We start from the raw sequence: 13,757 nt of genomic DNA, 5'->3' as shown, positions 1-13,757 counted from the left end.
TAGATAGATAGATAGATAGATAGATAGATAGATAGATAGATAGATAGATAGATAGATATGGGATAAATAGATCTATAGATAGATAGATAGAAGATAGATAATGGATAAATAGATAGATATAGAGATAGATATATAGAAATAGATAGCTATAGATAGAAAGATAGATATAGAGATAGATAGATATACATAGATATAGATAGATATAGAGATAGATAGGTAGATAGATAGATAGATCTATCTATCTCTATATCCATCTATCTATTTCTATATCTATCTATCTCTATATCAGTCTATCTATATCTATCTCTATATCTATCTATCTTTATACTATATCTATCTAAATCTATCTCTATATCTATCTCTATATGTAAGATAGAGACAGATAGATATAGATATAGATAGCTATACAGATAGAAATAGATATAGATAGATAGATATGGAGATAGATATACATAGATATAGAGAGAGATATAGATAGATAGATATATATATATATATAGAAATAAATATAGAGTTAGATATAGATAGATATAGAGATAGATATAGAAATAGATAGAAAGATAGATATAGATAGATATAGAGATAGATAGATAGATAGATAGATAGATAGATAGATAGATAGATAGATAATCTATGGATAGATGATAGATAGATGGATAAATAGATTTAAATATAAGAGATATAGATAGCTATAGATAGGTATAGAGATAGATAGATAATCTATATCTCTCTATCTCTATATATGTCTATCTCTCTATCTATCTGTCTATCTATCTCTATATCTATCTATCCATATCTATATCTATCTCTCTATCTATATCTATCTCTATAGCTATCTATCTCTATACTATATCTATCTAAATCTATCTCTATATCTATATTTATCTCTATATGTAAGACAGATAGATATAGAGATAGATAGATAGATAGATATAGAGATATATAGATATAGATAGATATAGATAGATACACAGATAGAAATAGATAGATAGATAGATAGATAATCTATGGATAGATGATAGATACGGTAGATGGATAAATAGATATAAAGATAATAGATATAGATAGATATAGATAGCTATAGATAGGTATAGAGATAGATAGATATAGATAGACTCTATCTATCTATCTATCTATCTATCTCTATATCTATCTATCTATCTATCTATCTCTATATCTATCTATCCATCTCTTCGTCTATCTCTCTATCTCTCTATATATCTCTATAGCTCTCTAGCTATCTCTATACTATATCTATCTAAATCTATCTCTATAGCTCTCGATCTATCTCTATATCTATCTCTATATGAGAGACAGAGACAGGTAGATAGATAGATGGATATAGAGATAGATAGATAGATATAGAGATAGATAGATAGATAGATAGAAAAAAAAATCACAATACTCACCTCTCCTCCTTGCTCCCATGCTGATGCTGGCTTCAGACTCAGGAGCTGTCCCATCTGCCAGACACACAGCGGGTGCACAATGGTGACGTCATCGCGCACCGGTTGTGAGTCAGGAGCAGAGCGGACAGATGGGAGAGAGGCGCTCTCTCTTCCACTGCAATTGAGGGCGGTGCCGGCTGCCTAGGTTGGGGGGCGGGGCTCCGGGGAGTGGAGACCAAGAGTGAAATGATATTCACTGCTTTCTCTTTAGTATCGGGGACAGGGGCTCCTGCCTCCTGCTACCCGCTGCTGCTCTGCTGGCACGGGCCCCCATAGCAGCTGTGTGGCACTGGCTGGGGCCCCTGGAGCAGAGGGGGCCCTAGGCAACTGCTGGCCCTGTATGCCAGCAGGTGCCAGGGCCCACCAGATGCCAGGGCCCACCGGAGAATCCTCCGGTTCTCCGGTGGGCCAGTCCGACGCTGGATGTAGCAGAGTTGGATAGGTGATGAAGGAATAATTAGAGGACACAGCTGGGTGCAGTTCCAAAGGTTTTACTCACAGTTCTTGTGTACACAGGTGCCCACTTGGTGCTGCATCCTCCAGGTGAGGGGTCCAGCAAACTCCCAGGCAGATCAGGATTCACCTTCCCAGGATTCCCTTCAGTGAGTGCCTTTCCTAGCTGTCTCACTTTGCTGGTTCCTACTCCTCTTCCTGCCCAACTCCTTATAGTCAGTGTCCTAGGCCAGCAGTCGTGGACCTTGTCGGGCGACGTCCTCTCTGCGTCCCCTTGCTCCCTTATGGCTGCCTTTCTGGAGAAGATAACTGTGGCTTGTGGCTGAGGTACCTATAGGTGCCTTTACCTCTGGCTTGCTAGTTGAGTTTGATGATATCTCCACTAGGCTAGGGGGCCGGTACCCCACTGCGACCTGATCCATTCACCCAACGTTAGTCGGCGTGGAACAAGCCCTACGGGCAGTATGGTCGCTGTGCCATGCCTTTAGGATCCCTTACCTCTTCAGGGATCTTCCTTCTGTTTCTTTCCTTCAGTCTTTCCAGGGAGCTGCTTGACAGCACATCTGCTCCCTTTCACTTCCCCTTCAGTCTCTCTACCAGGTTAACTTTTAACTTTAAACAATTTACAGTCACATTTGGATTACTTTACTTTATTCTTGCTGTGTGGTGCATCTTCCCGACTGGGAAGAAGCCTCCTGTTTCATGGTCACAACAGGTGACTTGCTTGCTGCTGCAGCTGGGATGGGTTCTGTCTGTGAACCTGTTGCTGCTGCTGTGGTGGCAGATGGGAATACTACAGCTCCCAGGTTTTCTTTTTGTGTCAACAGTTCTGGAGGAATCCGTCTGACATGAAGGGCATACCAGCCTCTTTCACCATTGTGCCGGGTGAAGGAGACATGCTCTCCTGGGAACAGATCACGATCTGGGTGTCCCGTGATGAGATGGGACTCCATGTCCTACCACTTGACAAAGAGATCTTGTGCTTTGCCTGAGTCCCTGATGAACCCCCAACCCTGCTCCAGGTTGAAGCTCACCACGGTACCCCAACTCAGCAGGTTCTGACCCTCCATGCGCATCTTGCGGGTCTGGGTGATTGCAGCTAATTGTGTGGGCAGGAAAAGGTGCGCTAACTCCTCCACCTCTCCTTACAGGAGCGATAAGTCAGTTCCAGACAGGCGGGTGAAGCCTCAATCTGGCAGGGGGAGCCTTCCGCTTTCACCCCACACCTGACAGGCCTCCATCCACCACTCGCCATGATGTCTTCCTGGCGCTCTCCCTTCTCTTCCGCTTCTTTTCCCGCCGCTGGGCCTTTCCCCGCCATCCTCCGGGGGCCGTGCCTTTTTCCTTTGCCACCATACCAGACAGGAGGCGGACCCCCTGGCTGTCGGCCATGGCTGAGTCACATAGAAATAAAGGCAGGGTACGTTCATGCTGTTTCGCGCCCTGGTCTGGGTACCGCCCACGACGGCACGCCTCACTGTGCACCGCGTGGGGTAGCCATGGCCAGCATCTATCTTTACAGTCAAATAAATTCACTCCTTGGCGCATGGGACCCTTGTTAAAGGGTTGGTTCATCCTGCTTGTGATGCCAAGTAGGAGTGCCCACCAGGGCAGTGAGGATACTCAGTACCGGGCCGCTTCTTAATGGGATGTGTCACGGCAGCTGTAACCCAGTCAGTGGCCCTGGGATTCCAATAAAAGAGGATATTTACAAGGGATAAAGTTTATAATAAAGTGTGATGCCACCTGTGGTTTCTGGTCATAGGTGACCAGCACTGGAGGGCAGATCCTCTGGGTCTGATGGTAATGCAGCTGAGTTGGTACATCTCTCCACAGGCAGAGCTTTGTCCCAGGGCAGTTGGTATGTACATGTTAGAGGTAATGATGATGTCATGATCACGTGTGTCAGGACGCGGATGATGTCGCAAGGCAAACCCATGTGACACATGTGACCCTGGATACACCGCCTCCAGTGGGGCGCATTTAAATAATAAAACCGTGCAGGTGGATACGCCGCCTCCACCTGGCGAATTTAGGTATTACACGTTAATAAACATTCTGGAAACCCCGCCTCCAGTATGGCGAATTTAAATAATAAGGGGGACCTGGGAAACATTAACAATGGTGGGCCCTGCTATAGGGAAAAGGGAATTGGAGACCTCCTGAGCTCCCCTGAGCCAGTGTCCCTGCACTCCTAACATTCCCTATGCCGGTTTCGCACCGGGCGCCGCACGCGTACCTTAACGCCCTTGCTCACCCTGACCCTAAACCCTCACTAGGGAATGGGTCGGTGCGGAGACTAATCCCACCACTGCACTAATAACACACATGAGGAAAGAGACAATACAGGGGAAACACCACTTAGCTTTGCTCTGTTGCGTGCGCTCCTAGCAACAGAGCCCTCCACCTGAGTGCATCTTCTCCTCCACCCGGATCCATCACCATAACAGGATCCTTCACCTTAGTGCAACCTTGGAGCAGAGTCCAACACCAGTTGCAGCTGCTTAGAACCAGAGTCCCAAGGACGAGTTCAGCTGCTGACACGAAGTCGAGCATGCTTGAGTCCAGCTCAGCGGCCAAGTCCCACATGGTGAGTGCCACTCTCCATAGTCGCCACTCCACCAGCCCATGCAGACACTTCCCGCTGACACCATCACTGCGACCCCACCACGCCTCTGGACCCTCAAGACCACCCCTCATTAGGGAAACACCTACAGCGAGGACGCCCAGACCCTGAGTTCACCCCACCATTACCTGACACTTCAGGTTTATGACAAACGCACCGCTGGTATTGGCAATAAAGTTCATTTTGGAGGCACCACTCATCTCCACAGCGCCGACCTGGGGACCGAGATTATGTATGTGTATGTATGCTAAGAGCTGATCAGACTCCACAACACATTTCCAAGATGTTTTTTGGTGGGACCCATACATGCTCGTTCACACACAGGTCCGGACCTGAACGTTTATTGCACACATACATTTGTCATTTTTTGGTGAACTCACTCTGGACTTGACAACAGAGGCGTCCCCCTGTGTCACCACACTCACACCCCCACTATTCACCAAGGGACACCACCCTCCAACCCTTTCACCATGAGGACTGCGCCTCCTAGGGTTGGTTAATGGCGAGGGTAGAGATTTGTCCCTACTCCCCCGCAGCACACCTGCTGCACACACCAGGAGGAGAAGGGGACCGGGAAATGGAGGAAATATACTCTCGCTGGTCGCCTCCACACGACCAGGAGGGGGCGGCATTGAAGATTTGGCATGAGCCCCGCGGACTATACACCAATCTGCTCCCTACAGGGACGTACCCCTTCACCTCGGGAAATACCAGGCAGCTCCGTGGGGCACCATTCCTCCCACCTGCCTGGGTGCGTCCCCTGTATGAACAAGTCCCGCTCCCCAGCAGCGACTACACACCTAGTCTGCTCACCACAGGGATGTACCCCTTCACCTCGGGGAATACCAGGCAGCTCCGTGGGGCACCATTCCTCCCACCTGCCTGGGTACCTCCCCGTGCGAGAGCAAGTCCCGCTCCCCAGCAGCGACTCTAGGGGCTTTTGCCAGACCGCAGCCGCCATTTTTTTTTTTCTTTCTCTCTGGTTATCTGAGCAGAGGCCCCAGACCGTGATAAATGCTGCTGCAGCGGCTCTAAACACCTTTCCGCTCCCCACTCACCTCAGTGAGGCCCGGCAGCAATTACTCAGCGGTCTCCACATGGCCAATGCTCACCAGAAAAAAAAACTGTAGGGCCTGTGATAATGTCATGATCACGTGTGTCAGGACGCGGATGATGTCGCAAGGCGGACCCATAACACACGTGACCCTGGATACACCGCCTCCAGTGGGGCGCATTTAAATAATAAAACCGTGCAGGTGGATACGCCGCCTCCACCTGGCGAATTTAGGTATTACACGTTAATAAACATTCTGGAAACCCCGCCTCCAGTATGGCGAATTTAAATAATAAGGGGGACCTGGGAAACATTAACAATGGTGGGCCCTGCTATAGGGAAAAGGGAATTGGAGACCTCCTGAGCTCCCCTGAGCCAGTGTCCCTGCATTCCTAACATTCCCTATGCCGGTTTCGCACCGGGCGCCGCACGCGTACCTTAACGCCCTTGCTCACCCTGACCCTAAACCCTCACTAGGGAATGGGTCGGTGCGGAGACTAATCCCACCACTGCACTAATAACACACATGAGGAAAGAGACAATACAGGGGAAACACCACTTAGCTTTGCTCTGTTGCGTGCGCTCCTAGCAACAGAGCCCTCCACCTGAGTGCATCTTCTCCTCCACCCGGATCCATCACCATAACAGGATCCTTCACCTTAGTGCAACCTTGGAGCAGAGTCCAACACCAGTTGCAGCTGCTTAGAACCAGAGTCCCAAGGACGAGTTCAGCTGCTGACACGAAGTCGAGCATGCTTGAGTCCAGCTCAGCGGCCAAGTCCCACATGGTGAGTGCCACTCTCCATAGTCGCCACTCCACCAGCCCATGCAGACACTTCCCGCTGACACCATCACTGCGACCCCACCACGCCTCTGGACCCTCAAGACCACCCCTCATTAGGGAAACACCTACAGGGAGGACGCCCAGACCCTGAGTTCACCCCACCATTACCTGACACTTCAGGTTTATGACAAACGCACCGCTGGTATTGGCAATAAAGTTCATTTTGGAGGCACCACTCATCTCCACAGCGCCGACCTGGGGAACGAGATTATGTATGTGTATGTATGCTAAGAGCTGATCAGACTCCACAACACATTTCCAAGATGTTTTTTGGTGGGACCCATACATGCTCGTTCACACACAGGTCCGGACCTGAACGTTTATTGCACACATACATTTGTCATTTTTTGGTGAACTCACTCTGGACTTGACAACAGAGGCGTCCCCCTGTGTCACCACACTCACACCCCCACTATTCACCAAGGGACACCACCCTCCAACCCTTTCACCATGAGGACTGCGCCTCCTAGGGTTGGTTAATGGCGAGGGTAGAGATTTGTCCCTACTCCCCCGCAGCACACCTGCTGCACACACCAGGAGGAGAAGGGGACCGGGAAATGGAGGAAATATACTCTCGCTGGTCGCCTCCACACGACAAGGAGGGGGCGGCATTGAAGATTTGGCATGAGCCCCGCGGACTATACACCAATCTGCTCCCTACAGGGACGTACCCCTTCACCTCGGGAAATACCAGGCAGCTCCGTGGGGCACCATTCCTCCCACCTGCCTGGGTGCGTCCCCTGTATGAACAAGTCCCGCTCCCCAGCAGCGACTACACACCTAGTCTGCTCACCACAGGGATGTACCCCTTCACCTCGGGGAATACCAGGCAGCTCCGTGGGGCACCATTCCTCCCACCTGCCTGGGTACCTCCCCATGCGAGAGCAAGTCCCGCTCCCCAGCAGCGACTCTAGGGGCTTTTGCCAGACCGCAGCCGCCATTTTTTTTTTTCTTTCTCTCTGGTTATCTGAGCAGAGGCCCCAGACCGTGATAACTGCTGCTGCAGCGGCTCTAAACACCTTTCCGCTCCCCACTCATCTCAGTGAGGCCCGGCAGCAATTACTCAGCGGTCTCCACATGGCCAAAGCTCACCAGAAAAAAAAACTGTAGGGCCTGTGATAATGTCATGATCACGTGTGTCAGGACGCGGATGATGTCGCAAGGCGAACCCATGTGACACACGTGACCCTGGATACACCGCCTCCAGTGGGGCGCATTTAAATAATAAAACCGTGCAGGTGGATACGCCGCCTCCACCTGGCGAATTTAGGTATTACACGTTAATAAACATTCTGGAAACCCCGCCTCCAGTATGGCGAATTTAAATAATAAGGGGAACCTGGGAAACATTAACAATGGTGGGCCCTGCTATAGGGAAAAGGGAATTGGAGACCTCCTGAGCTCCCCTGAGCCAGTGTCCCTGCACTCCTAACATTCCCTATGCCGGTTTCGCACCGGGCGCCGCACGCGTACCTTAACGCCCTTGCTCACCCTGACCCTAAACCCTCACTAGGGAATGGGTCGGTGCGGAGACTAATCCCACCACTGCACTAATAACACACATGAGGAAAGAGACAATACAGGGGAAACACCACTTAGCTTTGCTCTGTTGCGTGCGCTCCTAGCAACAGAGCCCTCCACCTGAGTGCATCTTCTCCTCCACCCGGATCCATCACCATAACAGGATCCTTCACCTTAGTGCAACCTTGGAGCAGAGTCCAACACCAGTTGCAGCTGCTTAGAACCAGAGTCCCAAGGACGAGTTCAGCTGCTGACACGAAGTCGAGCATGCTTGAGTCCAGCTCAGCGGCCAAGTCCCACATGGTGAGTGCCACTCTCCATAGTCGCCACTCCACCAGCCCATGCAGACACTTCCCGCTGACACCATCACTGCGACCCCACCACGCCATGCCAGCCCTTCGTCCAGACACCATAGCTGCAACACGTCCCCCCGGCTAAGCTGCGCAGGACTCCTCACCAGCTCCATCCTTCATCCAGGCTCTCCAAAAACAGAGTGGACACAAACTCACAATATCACAGGCAGTGATTGCACACCTTTAGCACACCTTTATAGGGTGTAACACCTGATCCCTAATTAAGTGCACAAAAACCTAAAGTGCAATACTGCTAACCACCACTGGGGACAGTCAAGACACCTTGGAACTTTCCAAAGTAAAAAAAGTTCACCCAGTGCAATTTAATACCACCAGATCCAACACTGGATCATGACAGATGATAGATGTAGCAGAGTTGGAGAGGTGATGCAGGAACAATTAGAGGACAGAGCGGGGTGCAGTTCCAAAGGTTTTACTCACAGTTCTTGTGTACACAGGTGCCCACTTGGTGCTGCGTCCTCCAGGTGAGGGGTCCAGCAAACTCCCAGGCAGATCAGGATTCACCTTCCCAGGATGCCCTTCAGTGTGTGCCTTTACTGGCCATCTCACTGTGCTGGTTCCTACTCCTCTTCCTGCCCAACACCTCACAGTCAGTGTCCCGGGCCAGCAGCCACGGACCTTGTCAGGTGAAGTCCTCCCTGCGTCCCCTTGCTCCCTTATGGCTGCCTTTCCAGAGAAGATAACTGTGGCTTGTGGCTGAGTTACCTATAGGTGCCTCTACCTCTGGCTTGCTAGCTGAGTCTGATGATATCTCCACTAGGCTAGAGGGCCGGTACCCCACTGCGACCTGATCTCTCCACCCAATGTAAGTCAGAGTGGAACGAGCCCCACGGGCAGTATGGTCACTGCGCCATGCCTCTAGGATCCCTTCCCTCTTCAGGGAGCTTCCTTCTGTTTCTTTACTTCAGTCTTTCCAGGGAGCTGCTTGTCAGCACATCTGCTAACTTTCACTTCCCCTTCAGTCTCTCTCTCTGACTAACTCTCTTCTCCCGCTCTCATCCTACTAACTCCACACACCTCCCAACACCCTTTACTACCCAGGCAGGGTTGAGATCCTCCTCCCGTAGGGTACATTCAAGGTGCCCTGCTGCTATAGGGTGTGTGTTGGGTGCAGGTGTTAGAGTCTCCTAGGTGGTGCTCCCTCCTTACCTGAGAATGGGGTACCACACCTCTGGGTGAGGTGCAGTGCCTCTGTGGCGACTGGACCCACAGGGGCGCCACCAGGGGCATAACTAGAACTGGTTGGGCTCCATAGCAAACTTTTAAACGGGGGCCCCCTCAAAGACACACCCCCTCAAAGACACACACCCTTCAAGATGCACCCCCTTCAAGACGCACCCCCTTCAAGACGCACCTTCTTACTGATAATGCATACTAGAGTCCATTAGGATTGTGGCGGAGCTGCTTACTTGACCTCTGCCGCGAACCCTGGCCTGAATTCCGCTGTGTACAGAGTGGTGGGGCCCTTGAGAGGACTATGTAATAAAAGAGGACACTGTAAATAACAAGAATACACTATGTAAGAGACAGCACTATACATAACAGCAGAGGAAGCTATATAATAAGGGACGGCACCATATATAACTACCATATATAACTAGAGAGGTTGGTACGTAATAAGGGATGGTGCTATACATAATAAAAGAGGAAACTATGTAACTAAGGATGGTGTTATACAGAATTAGTGAGTACACTATATACTAAGGGACTGTGTTAGACATAGTGAGTACACTATATACTAAGGGACTGTGTTAGACATAGAAAGCGATAAGAATGCCTTCCTCCACCTCCCCCTGTTCCTAAGGCCATTATAAGTCCCCCTTCCTTCAATCCCAATCCTCCACACCCCTCATTGTCCTCCTTCCCTCGCATCCCATTATTGTCCTCTCCCCCACCCCATCATTGCCCTCTTCACCACCTCCATCATTTCCTCCTCCTCCACCACCACCATCATTGCATTCTCCCCCACCACCCCATCATCATTTCTTTTTCCCCCACCACCCCATCATTGCCCTCTCCATCACCCCCATCATTGCCTTCTCCTTCACCCCATCACTTCCTTCTCCCCATCACTCCCATCATTGCCTGCTCCATCACCCTATCACTCTCATCATTGCCTGCTCCATCACCCCAACACTCCCATCATTGCCTTCTCCATCACCCCATCACTGCCTTCTCCCCATCACTCCCATCATTGCCTGCTCTATCACTCTCATCATTGCCTGTTCCATCACCCCAACACTCCCATCATTGCCTTCTCCATCACCCCATCACTGACTTCTCTCCATCACTCCCATCATTGCCTGCTCCATCACCCCATCACTCCCATCATTGCCTTCTCCCCATCACTCCCATCATTTCCTGCTCCATCACCCCATCACTCCCATCATTGCCTTCTCCCATTACTCCCTCATGGCCTTCTCCCATTACCCCCTCATGGCCTTCTCCCATTACCCCCTCATGGCCTTCTCCCATTAACCCCTCATGGCCTTCTCCCATCACCTCAGGCATCATCATGGCCTTCTCTCCCCATCGCGGTCTTCTCCTCATGTCCCCATCTCCTCTAGGGCCAGGCTAACCTACACACACACAGACACACACACAGACATACACACAGACATACACACAGACTACATACACACACAGACATACATACACACACAGACATACATACATACACCCACAGACAGACACACAAACATACATACACACACACACAGATAGACAGACATACACACACATAGACCCATACACACACAGACATACATACACATACACACATACATACATAGACATATACACCACCTCTCTCCTCTCACCTGTCCGCAGCATCACCCGCTCTTCCTCGCTTACACAGCAGCGGCCGCTGAATGATGACATCATTCAGCGGCGCTCCTGTGTCAGACAGGAAGCGCGGCCTCCGGGAAGGAAGCAGGACGGACCCTTGCAGCTCCGCTCCTGGCGCCTGCTATTCCCTCTTGGATCGCGGCACCGGTTGAACAGGCAGCAACGGTATGTCCGCCCATTTGCACTACCGGGTAGCGTCGATCTGAGCCGGGGACCCGGGCCCCTGTATGGGCCGGGCCCGGTAGTTACGCCCCTGGGCGCCACAGTTTCCACTGTTTAGGCACATCAGGGGCTCTCCAAACATGACATGGCATCTCCTAATTATTCCAGCAAATTTTACATTCAAAAGTCAAATGGCGCTCTTTCCCTTTGAGCCCTATCATGTGACAAAACAGTAGTTTTTCCTCACATATGGGGTATCGGCGTACTCAGGAGAAATTGAAAAACAAATTTTGGCATCCATTTTTTCCTGTTACCCTTGCAAAAATAAAAAATGTGGGTCTAAAGTAAAAAAATTTTGAAAAAAAGTAAAATGTTATTTTTTTTATTCCACATTCCATTAATTTGTGAAGCACCTAAAGGGTTGATAAACTTATTGAATGTGGTTTTGAACACCTTGAGGGCTACCGTTTTTAGTATCATGTCACCTTTAGGTATTTTCTGTCATTTAGGCCCCTCAAAGTCATTTCAAATGTGAGGTGGTCCCTAAAAATAATGGTTTTGTAAATTTTGTTGGAAAAATGAGAAATCGTTGGTCAACTTTTAACCCTTAAAAAAATAATGTTTTAGATATTGTACTGATGTAAAGTAGACATGTGGTAAATGTTATTTATTAACTATTTTCTGTGGCATAATGCTATGATTTAAGGGCATAAAACTTAACCCCTTAATGACCAGAGCTTTTTTCGGTTTTGTGTTTTCGTTTTTTGCTACCCTTCTTCCTAGAGCCATAACTTTTTTGATTTTTCCGTCAATATGGCCATGTGAGGGCTTAATTTTTGCGGGACGAGATGTACTTTTGAAAGACATCATTGGTTTTAGCATATCGTGTACTCAAAATGGGAAAAAAATTCCAAGTGAGGTGAAATTGCAAAAAAAAGTGCCATCTCACGCATTCTCTAGGTCAATACGAGTTCATAGACATCAAACATACCTAGCTTCTTTTTTATCTAAGTGGTGAAAAAAAATTCCAACGTTTGGTAGAAAAAAAATTGCGCCACTTTCCGATACCTGTAGCGTCTCCATTTTTCGTGATCTGAGGTTGGGTGAGGGCTTATTTTTTTCGTGCCGAGCTGACGTTTTTAAGGGAACCATTTATGTGCAGACACGATCTTTTGATCTCCCGTTATTGCATTTTAATGCAATGTCGTGGCGAACAAAAAAATGTAATTCTGGCGTTTTGATTTTTTTTCCCGCTACGCCGTTTAGTGATCGGGTTAATCGTTTTTTTATTGATAGATCGGGCGATTCTGAATGCGGCGATACCTAATATGTGTTTGTGTGGGGTTTTTTGTGTTTTATTTTGAATGGGGGTGATTTAAACTTTTATTTTTTTATTTTTCTCATATGTTTTAAAACATTTTTTTTTTAATTTTGGCATGCTTCAATAGCCTCCATGGGAGGCTAGAAGCTGCCACAACTTGATCGGTTCTGCTACATATAGGTGATGAGCAGATCGCCTATATGTAGCAGAATTACAGCATTGCTATGAGCACCGGGTGGCGCTCACATCAATCCGGCATCAACAACCATAGAGGTCTCTATGAGACCTCTGGTTGTTATACCAACGCATTGCTGACTCCCGATCACGTGACGGGGGCGGCGATGCACATATTTCCGGCCCATCGCCCGAAAGCGCTGGTTAAATGCCACTGTCAGCGTTTATAGGCACGGGTGGATTGCGATTCCACCTATGTCTATTGCAAGCACATGTCAGCTGTTCAAAACAACTGACATGTCCCGGCTTTGAAACTGGCTCACCGCCAGAGCCCTCATCAAAGCGGGGGGTACTGCCATTGGACGTACTATTGCGTCCAATGGCAGTAAGGGATTAAAAGTTTGAAAAATGCTAAATGTTCAAAATTTTAGACAAATTTCAGATATTTACACAAATAAAGGCATGTCATAGCAAAAAAATTTTACTACTATCATGAAGTACAATAGGTCATGAGATCATGAGAAAACATTCTCAGAATCGGTGGGATCAGATGAAACATTCCTGAGTTATTACCACATAAAGTAACACTGGTCAAAATTGTAAAAGTTGGCCAGGTCGGGAAGGTAAAAACAGGCTTCGGGGTTAAAAGGTTTAAAAGAGGAGGTGAGCAGACAGCCGCAACCCAGACTTCTTGTTGATTATTTTACATGTCCGAAAAAAGGAATGATGCCAGCTCCGATTGGGGCATGGATCACATGTCATAACAGCCTCACTAAAGCCCTGGGAATGTGAGTGCCAACAAAGCTAGAACGGAAGGTGAGTGTAGGTAAGTATAGGTGTAAGTATAGGTGTTTTTATTTTAATGAGGGCAAACATTTAGAGTGAGAAGAGGTTGTCCAAGTAGTGCACAACCCCTTTACAATATGCGAACTG

Source organism: Dendrobates tinctorius, unplaced genomic scaffold (genome assembly GCF_039654945.1).
Source record: "Dendrobates tinctorius isolate UK_male_01 unplaced genomic scaffold, ASM3965494v1 ptg000022l, whole genome shotgun sequence".
Taxonomy (NCBI): Eukaryota; Metazoa; Chordata; class Amphibia; order Anura; family Dendrobatidae; genus Dendrobates; species Dendrobates tinctorius.
This window is presented reverse-complemented; position numbering follows the sequence as displayed.